Source organism: Phaseolus vulgaris, chromosome 4, assembly GCF_051622355.1.
Source record: "Phaseolus vulgaris cultivar YP4 chromosome 4, ASM5162235v1, whole genome shotgun sequence".
NCBI lineage: Eukaryota > Viridiplantae > Streptophyta > Magnoliopsida > Fabales > Fabaceae > Phaseolus > Phaseolus vulgaris.
This window is the reverse complement of record NC_143501.1, coordinates 13,200,185-13,218,277: the sequence shown is the minus strand read 5'-3', so window position 1 is coordinate 13,218,277 and position 18,093 is coordinate 13,200,185. Positions and strand designations below refer to the sequence as shown.

Here is an 18,093-nt window from a genome sequence, read left to right as displayed (position 1 = left end):
ATGAGTTGAATGGTAGAGAAGTTGAATTTGTGAAAAATGATCATGTTAGAGTTAGGGCAATATGCAAAAAGAGGTTTGGATTTGTGATGTTGGAGGTGGGTGTCAGTGAGACTTTTAGATTGAAAACACTTGTTCAGAGGCATACACGTGGGAGGGTATTTGTCAACAAAAATGAAAATAAAGACTGCCTGCCAAAAGTTGTGTTGGAGAAATTTAAAACTGTTGGGAACATGACAACAAATAAGATTATTGATAACATTAAAAGAACTTACACTATTGGAGTCACTACTTGGAGGGCTTTGAGGGCCAAAAATAAGGTTATGCATATCATTGAGAGAGATTGACAACAACAATATTTCCAACTATTTGATTACGTGGCTGAAATAAAACGTGTTAGTTTTGCAAGTATTTGTAAGATTAAAGTCAACCAACCACCTAATCAAATTTTATAGTCAGGGTTTGGCAGTTTCTATGTGTTTGGAGGGTTGCAAAAGAGGATTTTTAGCTGGTTGTAGGCTAGATGGATGTCAATTGAAAAGTAAATATGATGGGCAATTGTTGGTAGTAGTAGGAAAAGAGGCAAATGACCAATACTTTCCCCTTGCATTTGTAGTTGTGGAAAATGAAGGGAAGGAGCCGTGGAGATGGTTCTTGACGGTTACTATTAGAGGATATTGTTGATATCCAAACCAACCGTTGGATGTTTATTTCAAATCAATAGAAGGTACCAAAGTTTTTGTATTAATGACTATATGATGGAATTACTGATCACAAATTCATTATGTGTACGAACTTTTGATAGTATTTGATGAAATTTTACCTAGGATGGAGCAGAGGTTTTGTCTTAGGAATTTGAATAACAATTTTAAGAAAAGATTTAGAGGGACTTACTTATATGAGACCTTAAAATGGATGCTGCTAAAGCAACCTACTACCAATCTCATGATGCAAAGGTGCAAGAGATGAAAAGGTAAGTGAAAATGCATATGACTGGTTAATTGGAATTTCAAGTTCAACTTGGTGTAGACATGCTTTTAGCAACTACCCTTGGTGTGATGTGCTTATGAAAAACTTTTTAGAATCATTTAGTGGTACAATACTGATTGCTTGAAATAAACTAATCCTTACAATAATTGACTAGATTAGGACCAATAATTGCAACATTGAATGAAAAATTTGGTACTTATATTAGGACTATTATGCCAAAGCCTAATAAGGTTAGAAAGGGAGGTTCATAGTAGTGGAAATTGTTTACCTGTGTGGTATGGACAAGAGAAGTTTGAGGTTACACAGGGTTTTACAATAGAAAAATATGTTGTAGATCTTAAGCATCACACATGTACCTGTTATTTCTGAAATTTAGTAGGTATACCCTATAGATATGTTGTTGATGCAATCAACTATAAGCTAGAATAGCCTGAAGATTATGTTACAAATACTGAGATACTACAAAAGGGATGCATATCTTGCATGTTGCAACTAAGAAATTCTTGCCATAAATGGACAACAGTTGTGGCCAAGAACTAATTCCAACATATTCTACCTCCACTGTATAAGACACCTTTAGGAAGGCTAAGAAAATTAAAGATGAGAGAAGTGGATGAAGATGACCATGCCAACAAATAAACAAAACAAACTTAAGGATGAAATGTAGCACATGTCAACAATATGGGCACAATAGCAGAGGTTGCAAAAATAGATCCAGAAATATGTCCAAGAAAAATACATGGGTAATCAACCTTTTAACACATACAATAATATTAAGATTTTGTCGAAATTTCTTTTCTATTTTGTATTATATGTGCAAGAGAAAAGGAAGGCAACAAACAATCCAACACAAACTGCAATAAGAACTACGAGTAAAGCTTCAACATCTGGAATGACACACAAAAGCAATTTCGCAAGACCTCAACCAACAAGGAAGAAGAATACCAGATCTTTCACCCCTCACATGGAGACACCTATTGTAGGCTTCCAAGCAAGTACAAATAAGGACTTTCAAAAGAAAAAGTAAAACTATTGATATATGTGGGATGTGTAAATATTAGATTATTGATGGCCATGTGTTGGCTCATCAGAACTTATTTTGGTCCCATGTGGTGGATGGTTTTTTTAATGTACTTTGTCCCATTGTATTCAATAGTCCACCAACTTTTATATTTACTTTACCAAACATGTATGAACAACTTGTATTACCTTGTTATTTTTAAATTTCTTGACCAAAATTAATAACTTTTATTACTTTCATATTACCTATTCAAATCGTTTATTTTTCCTCATACAATCATAAATTAACACTGATTTTACTTAATATAAAAAAAATTCACATTACAAAGGGATAACATTACATTACATATTACAATTTCTCTTTAACAAGAGCATGAAAAAAACACAATTGTAAAAGATCAAGAGACACCCAAAATACACATTAATTTTCCCAAATTTTCTCTCTCTACCACTAATTTTTCCTTTAACTTAGCATTGTTCCTAGCCAGGTCCTGTAATATTTCAGACCCAACACAACAATGTTTTTGTCCTTGTGTATGTGGAATTGGTTCAATTTGAGGTTCCAATTCATCAGCCCACTACAAATAGTTAAAGTGCGCATCAGTCTACAATCAAAACAACAACGAATTTTAAAAAATACTAACAACAATAATTATAAGTATATGGAGTCAATTTAACAACGATTAGTATTTCTTACTCCCCAATTCCTACAACGCCAAAAAATTCTTCCATTATTCTTCAAAGTGTTTGCTTTTATAAGCAATAATATTTCCCCACAACCACACACTTTTCTTCCTAAATCTAAACATAAAAATGATGTTGTTGCTGTTGGAGATTTTGATCCCCAACTGTTCCATGCAGATTGATATGAACAACATTGGGATTTCATTGCCCAACCTTAACCTAACACCTTACCAAACCTTGCATATGAGAAACCATTCTTAGAAAAATCGATAACAATAAAACAAAAACAAGAAGAACAACAACAAGAATAAGAACAACAAGATCAGTGAAGAATAAGAAGAAAAAGTGCAGACCTGTGAAGTAATTAGAAATTTGAACAACATGAAAAACCCAACTATATACACTCACAGTCCTTTCGTTTCTCTCTCCAAAAACACTAATTCATACCGAATGACCATGTGGAATGCAAAAAGAAGTCCAAGCTGGCACTTCGTTAGCCACATCAAATTTTTTTGACGTTGTTTACTGTCTAGGATCCCATCCAATCTTTTTTTAACTACAAGAACTTCAATGGTCTAAAGTTTTGACAAGAGAAGAAAATTAATTTCGTGTTATAATACATGGACGAAAAACATATTTAACCATTCAAATAAATAAAGAAATCAAACTTAATAAGGTATATTGTCAAATTAAAAGAAATTGAGTCTATTATCTACACTAATGTTATTAAAAGTATCAACATTTTTTTTTTGTAAATATGAGAAACTTCAAACTCTAAAGTTTTGCAAGTGTTTTAGAGCTTTCTGTTAACTAGTCTTCATTTTTTCATCAAATAATTTTTGTGTTCTCAAACCCATGACATATCTAAGAAGAATCATACTCAAACCATATTCTTTTGTAGATTTTAATTTTAGAAATCTTAATAACATAAATGACCCATGACATATATAAGAAGAATCATACTCAAACCATATTCTTTTGTAGATTTTAATTTTAGAAATCTTAATAACATAAATGACAACCATGATGAGTAGTAGATCTCCCAATGAACTTCCATATGCTATTTATAAAGATTCCCTACTACAAGCATGGCTAAGTGAACCTTAACCTTGATCCATCTTCTTTAGGGATAATCCAATCAACCTGTTTAATTCTAATACCTTTTCGAGTTCTAGTTTGAACATTAAAAGAATCTCAAATTTATAAAGTTTAGTCATATCATTATTTATATACTCAAAAGGATTTTTTACTTGTCATTTGACCATTCCATATTTGAACATTCCATCATACTAAATGAAGAACATAATGAAAAATGATGGTTTCTTCGTTTCATATGACTCTTAAGTTTTCAAATAATTCAAATAATAAAAGTGATAGTAACAAGTTGAATATCACACACAATAGGTCCAACTTTTTCAGAAAAAAAAATATAACCAATTGAAGAATAAGAATTAGGAAAAGTAGAAGATAATCACGACCAAAGTCTTTTAGATAAAATACAATTAAAGAAAAAGTGAGTCGAAATTTCTTTTTGATTGTTGCAAAGTTGCACTTGGAACACATGTTGATCCCTTAAGATTGAACATGCTTCTCAGATGGTAAACAATTATGAAGTAACTTTCATAAAACAAAAAATTTAGTAGATAAGGTGTTATTGGACCATATTTTTTTTCTCAAGAAGGAGAATGAAAGTTATATGAAGGAACACACGTGTATTCAGTAGGCCAAAACCATCCAACATCCATACAGGTTCATTAGTTTGATAAGTTGATATAAACCCTATTGCTTGTTAGAATTCTGAGTTAGGATCTCAAGGAAATGAGGTTGCGTGCTTGTAAGAATTGAAACAAAGAAAAATAAAATTAAACACTTAATTTCATAGGCAAAAAATCAATATTATGGATTACGAAAAAGAACACTAGAAAAGGATATGGAAATGGAGGATGCCACACTTCCATGGATGGAAGATATGGCTTGGAGATTACACACACAACACGATGAAAGACCTTCGGTAAGTCTCAATTATAGATTAACATAATTGATCATTCTTTGTCTTGTTAGGGCACTACATATAGTCTCTTGACATTTATAAATATTACAAGGTAAATAAACCAACATAAAAAGCTAAATAATTGACAAAAATATAACTACCCCAAATTAAATCAATAATTGGCAGATTAACAGTCAAAATTATTAATGTTAAGCTTACCATTTTTAACCAAATTTGAATTCACTTTTAAATACTTGTAACAATTTCAAATTAAATTTGAAACTAAGTACAAATAATTAAAAAGATGCTTGTGCTCCATTAAGAAAAAATAAACCATCATTCTCGAGTTTAATATGACAAGTTTCTTCTCTTCAGGTCAAACAACCTCTCTTCAATCAAGAGACAATTGATTACGTGAACTTTGACTCTTCAAAACTTGGTTCTATTTTAGTAAGAGCTACCAACACTTGTTTTAAAGCTTCATTGGCTCTCCTTGTCCTTGCTTTGTCATACATCCTCCAAGTCTTTTAACTATTTCAAACTCTTTGCTCTTTGTTATGTCATCATTACTTTTCCCTTTTGAAAAGGATTTGTCTTTAAATCAGAAACATCATCATCTAGATAAAAAAGAGTTAAACCAAACACATTAAAAGTAGCATTAATATTGTAGTTACCAAGTAGATCAATTTATGTGCATTGTCATTGGTCTTTTCTAGCACTTGGAAAGGACTATCTCCGTTGGAGTTGAACTTTCTTTGTTTAGAGTTTTGAGTTTCTTTGTTCAAGGAACCTTTACTTTCTTGTGTGTGATGGAAACTCATCCAACCACAACATCCATACAATAAGGAGAATAAAGACCTAGAACTTATCTCCAGTTTAGAGAAGAACAACTAGAACATTAGACAACACATTACATGAAGAATGAAACTCAGTTGAGCTCAACAAGGTTAAACTCTTATCATATTTGGTCCAAGCTTTAGTTTGTATAAACGTATAGAGTAGAATATGATTTATTCGAGTTTGTAATTGTTAAATAAATTAAGCCATGTATTTAGGCCAAGTAGAGTATGATTTTTGGTATTCTATTTTGACTTAAGATAGATTAGGGTTAGGGTTAGAGTTATAAACCTACCTTAGATTTCAATGGGGCTTCCATTGACCTAAAGGAAACCCTAGTTCGGTCTTGGAACACAAGCTTCTACCAAAGGGCTGAACACAAGAGAAGACATATGCTACACATGTGAGAAGGAATGGAGAGTGTGACTAGTCACATGACACTTTCTCTTTGGCTCTTTTAGATCTAGGGTTTTATTTTGAAACTCTTTTGGGCTGACCCTAACACTATAAATAAGTAAGCTCAACTCATGTATTTTTCAGCTTGAATGAGAATTGTTATGCTATTCAATTTTGGCCGTACATCTTGTTCTCGCCGGTTGATTGAGCTGTTGGTTGACTTTAGAACGAACGCACCGTCTTCAATTCCTCTCTCCTGGTTGCTTCTAGCATGGCTCCGTTGGAACAGAGGACGTCCTACCTGTTGATGACACTCCGACGATCAATTCAGCTAAGGCTCACCAAAAGCTTTTTAATGTAATGTGTAAAAACAACGTACCTTTCCTGGAGACCTCCTCTCCTTTTATCACTGCTCATGCGACGTGCAACCACTCTCCCTAGAGCTCAACAAATCTTAATAGAAAATAATTACATTAATATTTTATTGGTAACAGAAAACCACCTGCCACGGGCACTAATGATCTTCAAAGTGCTTATCCGCAGACCCCCTTTCTATTACCCAAACGTCTCTCTATATTACTAGGGTTAACAACAGCTAGCCACGTGCAACAAAAACATGCAACAAATACGTAACAGAGGATATATTGCCATATATTAACAATAAAAATAAAATTATATTTACCACACGAATATCTCTTTTAAACGGGTGTGTCAAATGAATATGCTTTGTGTATTCAACATGCGATCTATGCCTAGCCTGTCCAAGGTCATTGGCCCAAGTTTACGTAGGCCCTTCGCGGCACACAAAGGAACCGAGCAGATCCCTCACGATGCAAAAGAACCAAGCATACGAAAATACTACCGAGAACTAGGCACTGGTTAGTACACATGTTTTTCTTGAGCTCTCTCTAAGGTAGCATCTTTTGTTGCTAATTCTAGACTCTTTCATCATGAGTTGGCCTCACCTCTCACTTTGCATCTTCACCATATTTCTTCTTCAAACACTAAATTCTCCACCTCTAATCTAGCAAGCTTCTGCAACATCCAAGGAAAACATAAATAAAAAAGTAATGCTAGAAGAAGTGAAGTCTATCAATGTGTACCCAAACTCAATCACCAGGTTGGAATACCACCTTTTTTTCTACTTCTGTTAGATTGTCTTGCATAAATCTCATTTTTCTTTTCAAACTGAGCCTTCACTTTCTTGTGCAACTTCTTCACACATTCAACTTTAGCCCGAGCTTCTAGACACTTAAACATAGAAAGGTTAGGCACATACAACAAATCAAGAGGAGTCAAAGATTAAATCCATACACAATTTTCAAAAAGGTTAAAAATATTTTGTGTTATGGATAGTCCTATTATAAGAAAACTGAACATGAGACAAGCATGTTTCCCTAGACTAAAAAATTTCCTTTAAAATAGTCTTAAGCAATGTGCCTGAAGTCCTACTGACTACCTCTATTTGATCATCAGTTTGTCGGTTAGAAGCAATAGAAAATAACAATTCAATACCAATTTTCCCCACAAGGTCCTCCAAAAGTGACACAAGAATTTTGTATCCCTATCACTTCCAATGATCCTCAACAACCCATGAAGCCTTACTAACTCTTTGAAGAATAAGTTATCCACGTAACAAGCTTATAACTCTCGGTTTTCCCATATTTTTCTAGGCTAATTGCATTTTCTTGAGCCTTTTTTGGTTCTCATTTTTTGTCCTTAGTTTAGATTTGATTTTTTTTGTAGAAAATTCTAGTTTTTACAAAAACATAAGAAAAACTGGATTTTTCAACTTAAATTTTGCTTGAACCATTTAACAATTATTTATGATATTTTGAAGGAACATTTTCAAACTAGTCTTTGACATAAGGAAATTTAGTAAATGTGTGGAAAAGAATGAGTTGAAAGAGTGAAAATTTGCAAAATAGGAATTGGACAATCAAAGGTTAGTGGTCAACACACCATTAGACGGTCAACGAAAGTCAAAGAAAAGAAAATTAAAGATAATCAACGCAATTAGTTTAGTTAGTTGTAGATCAGTTTTGGGGGTATGATTTAAGGCCCACTCATTTGTAAAGCTTTGAACCTCTATGCATAGAGATTAGCTTAAAAAAAAAATATAGCGAGTAGATTAGAAACACCAAAAATATAGCGCGACAATAGTTCTAGTTTAGTATTTAGTTTTTATTTTTCTGTAAATAGTTTTGTTGTTTTCAGTTCTATAGAAGTTCTTCAGCTTTCTTCTCCATTCTCTCGCAATTCTTCTTCTCTCTACTCTTTTACCTTTTGCACTTTATCCTTTGAAGTGAATTTAGTTATGGAATTGGGTAAAAATGAATTAAAAATCATGTATGACAATGCACTGTTTTAGTGTTTTCTTCTTCAAATTCATTTTGGAATTCTATTTTGTATTGAAAATAGTTTTCTAAGAACATATAAAACAATTGGTTGTGTTTTCTTTAGTAACAAGGTATCCAAATTTGGGTCTCTTGTATTTGATGTTGAAGATTACTACACCATGGTTTTTTTTTCCTTGTTTTATGTTCCAATATTGAATTTTCTTTTTCTTGTTTGTAATTTATTTTAATTCTTGTTTGTTTACATTTTTGCACTTTTCTTTTACTGTTTACGCTTGAGCAAGTTTTAAGACGAAAAATTGATTTTCTTGTAGGGAATCTCGCTCAAGTGAGACAAATTTCCAATAAATAAATAAATTTCAAAGGTAACCCAATCCTTATATCTTCCAATCAGTTTGAAGCTTATGTATTTTGGCCTGGGGACAGGTTCTATTATTTAGGAAGGCAGATCCAGCAAATGAAGCAGGATCATCTACAACTATAGATGAAGATTTTAACACGAAGTTAGATAACTTCTTAGGAAGTAAGAATTGAGCAAAAAATATAGTTTTATCCTTCTGATTTTCTTTTCTTTTTAGTTATTTTAATTTTGTTTTATTTTTATTTGTTTATTTGTGTAGTTTGTTTTATTTGCTTATTTTGTATTTTGAATAAGTTTGCTCTTATTGCTTATTTGGTTATTTTTATGTCTTGAATTATTTTTCTTGAATAAATTTCAATTTCAATTTAATTTGTTTTCTAGTTTATTTTTCTCAAATAAAAAAAGAACTAAAATATTAATTTTAAATTGTGAAAAAAAGAATTTTTGTTTAAATATTAAATAGTAAGATGAATTAGTCAGAAGTTAGAAAATAAAATAAGATTGAATCCCTATTCAAATGTAGTTGAAATTGTGATACATGAAAACTTGCACAGGATGATTGATTAGGAAAGATTATGACACAACAAAAAGAAATGGGGCCATTTAAACCAAGTGATTGTGTGAACCTTAAACAGTTTTGAAAGTTTTACTGATTAATTGACAGTTGTGGTTGCTTAATTTGTATTTTTTGTTACATAAAAAAAAGAGCATGAAGATGATTAGGCATTTGTGTTAATTAGGAACCCAGGGCCAAATAGTCAACCTTTATCTTATTAGAATTCATTTTTTTATATATCCCCTTTGAGACAATTTTTTTTGTTATTATTGCACCCTATACCTTTAATGATATATTTCCTACCATTTAGCATGTTTAAGGAAGGAGAACATAGACGCAATAAATATAGAAAAGGGAATGGTTGGTTCTAAATATCGGAGGTTAAAAAAAGTGGAAAATAGGAAGAATCTATTCAGATTGATGAAAAAAATAACAGAAAGAGAAAGAAGAAAAACTCATCTTGAAAATCATGAATAGTAGAAAGAAAATGAGGAAAAGTGTGAAGTCAAAAGAAAATGGTTATTAGATAACACGTATGTGCTATAATTGGATTGTAGTCAACCTTTATCTTATTAGAATTCATTTTTTTATATATCCCCTTTGTGACAATTTTTTTTGTTATTATTGCACCCTAAACCTTTAATAACATATTTCCTACCATTTAACATGTTTAAGGATGGAGAACATAGATGAAATAAATATAGAAAAGGGAATGGTTGGTTCTAAATATTGGAAGTTCAAAAAAGTGGAAAATGGGAAGAATTTATTCCTACTGATGAAAAAAAAGAACAGAAAGAGAAAAAAAGAAAAACTCATCTTGAAAATCATGAATAGTAGAAAGAAAATGAGGAAAAGTGTGAAGTCAAAAGAAAATGGTGATTAGATAACACATATGTGTTATAATTGGATTGTAGTCAATCTTTATCTTATTAGAATTCATTTTTTTATTTATCCCCTTTGAGACAATTTTTTTTTGTTATTATTGCACCATAAACCTTTAATGACATATTTCCTACCATTTAGCATGTTTAAGGAAGGAGAACATAAATGAAATAAATATAGAAAAGGGAATGGTTGGTTCAAAATATTGAAAGTTCAAAAAAGTGGAAAATAGGAAGAATCTACTATTGATGAAAAAAAGAACAGAAAGAGAAAAAAAGAAAAACTCATCTTGAAAATCATGAATAGTAGAAAAAAATGAGGAAAAATGTGAAGTCAAAAGAAAATGGTGATTAGATAACACATATGTGCTATAATTGGATTGTAGGTATGTTCTTCTTTAAAATCTGCATTTTGTTATCTAAAAAACCAATACTTTTTGGAAGCCCAACCTCATTATAACCCTGGAAAATACCTTAAGATTCAAGTTTCTAATATGTTTGTGATATGAAGATGAAATGAAAGCAACTATGATTTGTTATGATTTAGTAAAAATAGAGAGAAACACTTATCTGTGAGCATATGAGAAGAAATTCCTTGATGAATTGTCATTTATTTGTTTTGATTTGATCCTGGAAGTTGATTGTATCTATATTTTTCTATATTTGAATTTGGTAGCATCATAAGTTTCTAATCTAATCTTTTGTTTAGTGAATTAAGCTACTTTGATGTTTAAATTCAAATATATTCATTTATTTTGCTTGAGGACAAGCACGATTCTAAGTTGGGGAGAGTTGATAAGTGTCAAATTTCAGTAATATTTCATATTAAAATATAGGCACTTATGAGTATTAATTTCTAAAATAATTATAAAACAAACCCTAATTTATGAATTTATACATTTTTACATATTTTATTATTTTTAGTTGAATAAGAACATTTTATTCCCAAATTTGTTTTAATTACAGGTTTCTAGGGAAGAATGGAGATGACTGGGCAAAAGAAGAATAATATAAGCTAAAAAAAGAAAGCTGGAAGGCCCCAGAACGCACAAGCGCACAAAAAGCCCAACTTAGCATCAGAGCATCTTGCACTAGCGAGACCATTCTCGCTTGAGCGAGAATGCTCCAACAGCATTCGACAAATTCGACGTTTTACTCGCTCAAGCGAGTAAATCTCACTTGAGCGAGAATCCACTTAAGCCCTAACAAATTAGGTTAAATATGGGGCTTGAGGCAACAACCTAGTGTGCAATATAGAGAGAGAGAAACACCATTGAGTGACTTGTAACCCAATTGGGAGAATAAAAGGTGTTAAAAGATGTGTAGCTAATTCTACCCTTTGGATTAGGAGTAATCTGTTCAAACTGTTATGTATTGAGATGACATTTAAATATTTTGTTCTTGCTTGATTATTGGTATTTTTTTTTTTTCTGATTCTTGATCTAGAATCTTAAATTTGACTGGAAAGTATTTTTAGGGTTCTGACCTAATCAATAATACTTAACATATTTGAGTGCTAGGAATAGACTTGAAATGTTAATTGTTATCATCGTCTAATCTGAATACTAAGTTGTTTTATAAATATGCGAGGAATCGATATTTAGGAAGTATCTTAATAATTTTATATGCAAGGAATCAATATAAATGATTTTTATACGTGCATCAATATCAACCAAAGGGCACAATACTACCATACTAATCAAAATACAAAAGAGTGAGAAAGATGAAACCCAATCCCTATTTTTGAAATTGAAGCAACAACTTTTTGCCTTGTTTTCTTGTTAATCATTGCCATCATAACAAATTTCAACAAACTTTTATTATTCTGTTTTATATTTAGCAAATATTTAACTTAATTATTCAGTTGTTCCTTGTAGGTTTGATATTCGTCCTTAGGGACACATTATTACTTCTGATAATGCGGTGCTCTTGCCGTAAAGAGTCATCAATGCTCTTTTTCTTTCTCTCTCTTACTAAGTAAAACCATTAGACAGTCTAGTAAGCGACTGTTGACTATATGGTCTAACAATTGTATTTAGCTTCTTCTGCCCAATTTTTTGTACACTTTAGTGTGCATTGCAATCTATGTTTATGTATTTTAGATTCTACCATTTATATTTTAGTTCTTTACATCTTATGTATTGATAAACGGTCTATTAGATCATTTTCTATAAATGATCTATTCTTCACTCTATTTTACATTCTAATTCATTTTTTTCGTTCCAATTTCGATTCATTTCCCCCCAATTTTGATTTGTTTAAGGAGAATATGAAGCAGTGGAAATATAATATACGATGAACCTTTGGGTATTCGGCCTAGGTTAGCCTTATATCACACTAGGGGAACTTAGTTTTGTTTGAATACCTGACGCAACTAAAGGTGATGTGAGTTGATTTTAGAATTGCACATGTTTTTATGGTTTTCACTTGGATTAAGATTGTGATTAGCAAGATAAGGTAAAACTTAGTGAAGATTACCATTGGACACAAACTTAATAAGTGGTTAAGTAAGTGTGAAGGTTCTCTTCAAAATAATAAATGGAAAAACACCCACGCCTTTTGATGGATGATGAACACAAAATTAAAAACAAGACAAGGAAGAGATAAATGGCAGAACACAATAAAGAGAATGAACAAAAGAATTGAAGAACATTGGCATAAATGAAAGGAAAAAAAAGGAAAAGAGTAAACAGGAGAAAAAGCTTATGGAGATGGAGAAATGAGGGTAAATCATGCCACTTGAGGAGGAAGCTCCTAGATGAGTGAAGATGTGAGTCGTCATTTGCAGTCATCTCTGCCAAGATAAGACTCAAAAGAATTTAGGAACACTCAAGACTTACTCAAGCAGAGTTTCTTTACTATTCATTCAATGTGATTTTATAAGAGGCGAGGCACCATATTTATAGATACAAATGCCTTGTTGAACAAGAGAGGTGGAGAAGGGGCGCACATGAGGGAAACAATCTAGAACCTAGGGTTGGTCAAAGGTGCCACACGTGGAAGGGAAAACCTTCTAGAAACTAGGTTAAAATGGTCATTCTAGAAGCTAGGTCAAAAGAGTGTAGCACATGGGTGACACATGGGGTGATCTTCTAGAAACTAGGGTTTCTAGAAGCCTATGCTAGTTGGGCCAATGTGAGTCAAGCTGATTACAACTTAATCTTGTCTTAAGAAGACTATAAGGAAGAACAATTGATATTCTGGCTCATGCCTGGGTGTTCTTCTCCTAAGGATCTTCTAATAGATGATATGGTCTTGTGTCTCAGCCTGAGATGTTGACCTAGCCTCGAATAGTCTTTTGTGCTTGTGCTCATCTTCTTGTAAAGTTGGATCATATTAAAAAGTTACATCACAAGCACCATCTACCTTATTGCAATGTATGAAATGTGTCATCTTATAAACCTATCAACAACAACAAACACAAAATTATTTACATTCTTTGTTTACACAGCCTCAAAACAAAGTCCATTGAAATGTTACTCCAAAGACATTCGGGAATAGGCAAAGGAGTATACAACTCATGATTCCTACTTTTAGATTTAGCCATTTTACAAATAATACAATTATAACAAAATTTATGTGCATCATGCTTCATATGGGTCAATAGAGATGTTCTTGCAAGATTTCCAAAGTCTTTTGAACCCCAAAATACCTATAAAACCTCATGTGATTAACTCACAAGCACCTCTCTTTTGGAACACTTATGGAACACTTAGGCACACACAATTTATTTGCTTCAAACACATAATTTGGTTTCAAGGATAGAAAGCAATGCATGTCTCTTAGAAAGCACATCAATCACTACATTCCCTTTTCCTTTTTATGCTTAATGACATATAAAAATTGCTATAGAAATTCTATCCATTTAACGTGTCTCTTATTAAAATTACCTTATCTTTTAAGTACTTTAACTACTCATTATCCCTATTTGAGTAAAGGTAATGCTACCAATTCTTTAAAGCTCTAACCAAAGCATACAAATCCTTATAATAACTTTAATTCTGTTAGGTAGAAGAGGGGAAACTATGATATAACTAAAAAAAATATTAGTGTTTTTTTCCATATTTATAAAAAAAAAGGAAGAAGAAAAATGGTCGGAGATCCTAAAAAGAAAAGAATCATGTTGCTTTTTTATAATAATTTTGATACCATTCAACCTTTGATTTATACAAGTTATCTTTGGTTCGAGACTTCGAGAACATATCTTCCGTAAGATTATGTAGTCAATACCATTAGTCGTGTTTGTACAATTTACTTTTTAATTAATAAACTTATTTTAATATTGACTTGTAATATTTTATTAACGTTTTACTGAATGAAATTCATACGCCGTTTATACTTAGTTCAACTTTATATCATTATAAATATTTTTTTATATATTAAATAAAGAAACGTACTATTTTACTATTTTAATCGTTATATATTACGAAGTGGATTTTAAGTCTAACTCAACCCCATAAAATCGGTTCTCGTTAGGATAGGTTTTAAATGACTCTGATACCATATTACGAGGTGAACTTTAAACCTAACTCAATCTCATAAAACTGACTCTTGGGGCGAGGTTTGCACCCACTTATATACAATGAAATACTCTAATCGATCGATAAGTGGGTCTCTAACAAACTTGAAAGATCATTTTAGCAAAAAATAAACAACTTGCTAAATTATTGCTTTATAATTAGACGAGAGTTTGAAAAATCATTTACACATATTCTATTTATTAAAAATATATTATTTTTTACAAAATGATAGAATGTAACTTTTCCCACTTAGAAACTTATAATTCAATAATAGAATCAACGGGCAGAAGGTTTTACTATTTTACTTAAACCATGGAATATTTCTATATAATAAGACAACACTCTTTGTAATGGAATCGTTTCATGTTCTCCATTAAGAATTATCAGTACTTGTTGAAAGAGTTTTGAATATTCTTAGATTTTTGTTAAATTACCCGATCAATTAATTAAGAACTATACTTAGTGTAACATTCTTATATCATTATCCATAGTTTATGTTTCTATTTATTACGAATTAATCTCATCTTCGCAAAGTTAAATTTTCAATCTTCGTATGTTATTACTTCTTTAAAAAATATATAGTATTATTGTCATCATAATTGAACGTAAATTTTATTTTATTTTAAATTTTTTACATATGTAATAAAAATTATGAAAGTCTTATCTCTTAGTTATTTTTATTCAAGATAATACAATTTTTATTTAAGTAAAAGCTATTTTCTTTTATATGTATACAATTCATACTTAAAATCTTCGCACATTATAAAAGGTGGGTGTCAACTTTTTCAGTCCATAACATTAAAATTAAGTTAAATATGTTGGGGAAATCGGGTAAATACAACTAGTGAAATGAACTAGTACAAAATAAATGAACCAACAAAACACTAATAAAGCTACCCAACAAATAATATCAAATACTATACTACTACTGAAAAGAAAACACAAAAATACCAATAAATACAGCAGAAAAATAAAATAGATAAAGAGGAAAGAACACACCCGAGAATTTTTATTGGAGTTCGGCCAATTTAGCCTAATCTCCTAGCACAGCTGAAATAGCCCGCTTTACTTATTATGGGACAAGATATTACAATTGGGATATTCTACCGTGAATGAGGAGAGGTTAATTTATAACCCTCATACCTCCTTCCCAAACAATGAACCCACCGATGTGAGACTTGGGATTAAGCCAAATTCAACAAATCTCCACCTTGTCTTAATTTCAAGTCCCCCCTAGTACAAATCTTGTCAAAACATAACAAGAACAAACTTTGCGGTGTTTCAAATTAGTGCCTCCGGGCGCCGACTTCAAATATGCAAGATATTAACCAAGTCTAAACAGTGTTCGAACTTGACCCTTGTAACCACCTTGGTGAGCATATCTGCAGGACTCTCCGTAGTGTGAATCTTCTAGAGAACAATCTCCTCTTCTTTGAGAATCTCACGCACAAAGAGATAACGAACATCAATGTGCTTTGTCCGTGCATGAAAGACTTGATTCTTTGCTAAATGAATAACACTCTGATTGTCAGAATATACCTCAAGTTGTTTCTGACCAACTCCCAAGTCTTTAAGCAACCCATGAAGCCAAATTGCTTCCTTCACAGCCTCTGTAATCGCTATATACTATACCTCTGTCGTAGACAAAGCCACTGTAGATTACAAGGTAGACTTCCAACTAACTGGCGATTTTGCTAAAGTGAACAAATAGCCAATTGTAGACCATCGGTTATCCAAATCACCTGCATAATCATAATCACAATATCCAATTATGCATTGCCTAAGTGATTCATCTTGTTCAAATGTCAATCCAACATCTACGGTATTTTGGAGGTACCGTAGAATCCATTTCATAGCTTGCCAATGACTCTTGCCCGGATCATGCATGTATCTGCTAACAACACTAACAACCTGTGAAATATATGGTCTCTTGCATACATCAAGCTTCCAACTGCATTTGCATATGGGACTTTCGCCATGTATTCTCGTTCTTCATCAGTCGTCAGAGATAAACGACCACTCAATTTCAAATGAGAAGCAAGTGGAGTACTTACAGGTTTTGTATCTTCGTGCATACCAAAACGTTGTAGTACTTTCTGCAAATACTGCTTCTGTGACAGCCAAAGTTTCCCCCTCTCCCTATCCCCGTTTATCTCCATGCCGAGAATCTTCTTGGTTTCCCCCAAATCCTTTATCTCAAACTCTTTACTCAACTGAGCCTTTAACCTGTCAATATAGACTTGGCTCTTTGCTGCAATCAGCATATCATCAACATATAAGAGTAAGTACATGTAGGAACCATCTTGAAGTTTGTGCAAAAACACACAATGATCGTATTTGCTTCTCTTGTACTTCTGACCCTTCATGAACTTATCAAAACGTTTGTACCACTGTCTCGGAGATTGTTCCAGTCCGTACAACGATTTGCTAAGTTTACAAACCCAATCTTCTTTACCAGCAACCTTGTATCCTTCTGGTTGAGTCATATAGATTTCCTCCTTCAAATCACCATGTAGGAACGCGGTCTTTACATCAAGTTGAGCTAGCTCCAAATTCAACTATGCTACCAAGGCCAACAAAATTCGAATGGAGGAATGTTTAACAACTGGAGAAAATACCTCATTATAATCAATTCCCTCTCTCTAAGCAAAACCTTTAGCAACCAACCTTGCCTTGTAGCGAACATCTTCTTTAGTAGGAAAACTTTCTTTGCAAATACCCATTTGCACCCAATTGCTTTCTTACCTTTTGGTAATTGTGCCAGCTTCCATGTCTTGTTCTTCTTCAAAGACTGCATCTCCTCTTCCATCGCACCTGCCCAATTACCACTCTCTGAACTCAGAATGGCTTCTGGATAAGTGGATGGAATGTCATCAACAACTGGAAGTGCATAGGCAACCATATCCATGAAACGAGCAAGCTTCTGAATATCTCGTATCTGTCTTCTAACTGCAATTGGCACTGATTGTTGTTAAGGTCCTTGGGTAGGAACCTCTTCCTCATCTGACTCTTCTTCTGCCATAAGAGAGTTACTAGTGGTGTTTCGTGCTGGGATCACCACTGACTGCTCAAACTCCACCTGCTGCGGAGTACTATTAGCTCCTTCTGGATTTACCTTCTTTAACATGGCAGATTCATCAAAGGTAACATCCCTGCTGATAATCGTCTTCTTTGCCTCTAGACACCACAAACGGTATCCCTTCACTCCAAGACTAAAGCCCATGAAAAGAGCCTTATTTGCCTGTGAATCCAACTTTGATCTAATCACATGGTAATATGCAATAAAACCAAAAACGTGCAAAGAATCATAATCAGTTGCAGGTTTTCTAGACCATATCTCTAACGGGGTTTTTCCATCTATTGCAGATGATGGCAAACGATTGACGAGATGTTAAGCGTATGTCACAACCTCAACCCAAAACTTTTTGCCTAACTCAGCATTTGATAACATATAACGAAATTTCTCCACAAATGTCTTATTCATATGCTTTGACACCCCATTCT

The 18,093-nt window shown here is 32.6% G+C and overlaps 1 pseudogene; it reads left to right on the top strand.

Annotated features, from left to right (window-relative positions):
- Positions 1–908: 908 nt before the first annotated feature.
- On the top strand, positions 909–2,952 carry LOC150027912 (uncharacterized; annotated as a pseudogene).
- Positions 2,953–18,093: the final 15,141 nt, after the last annotated feature.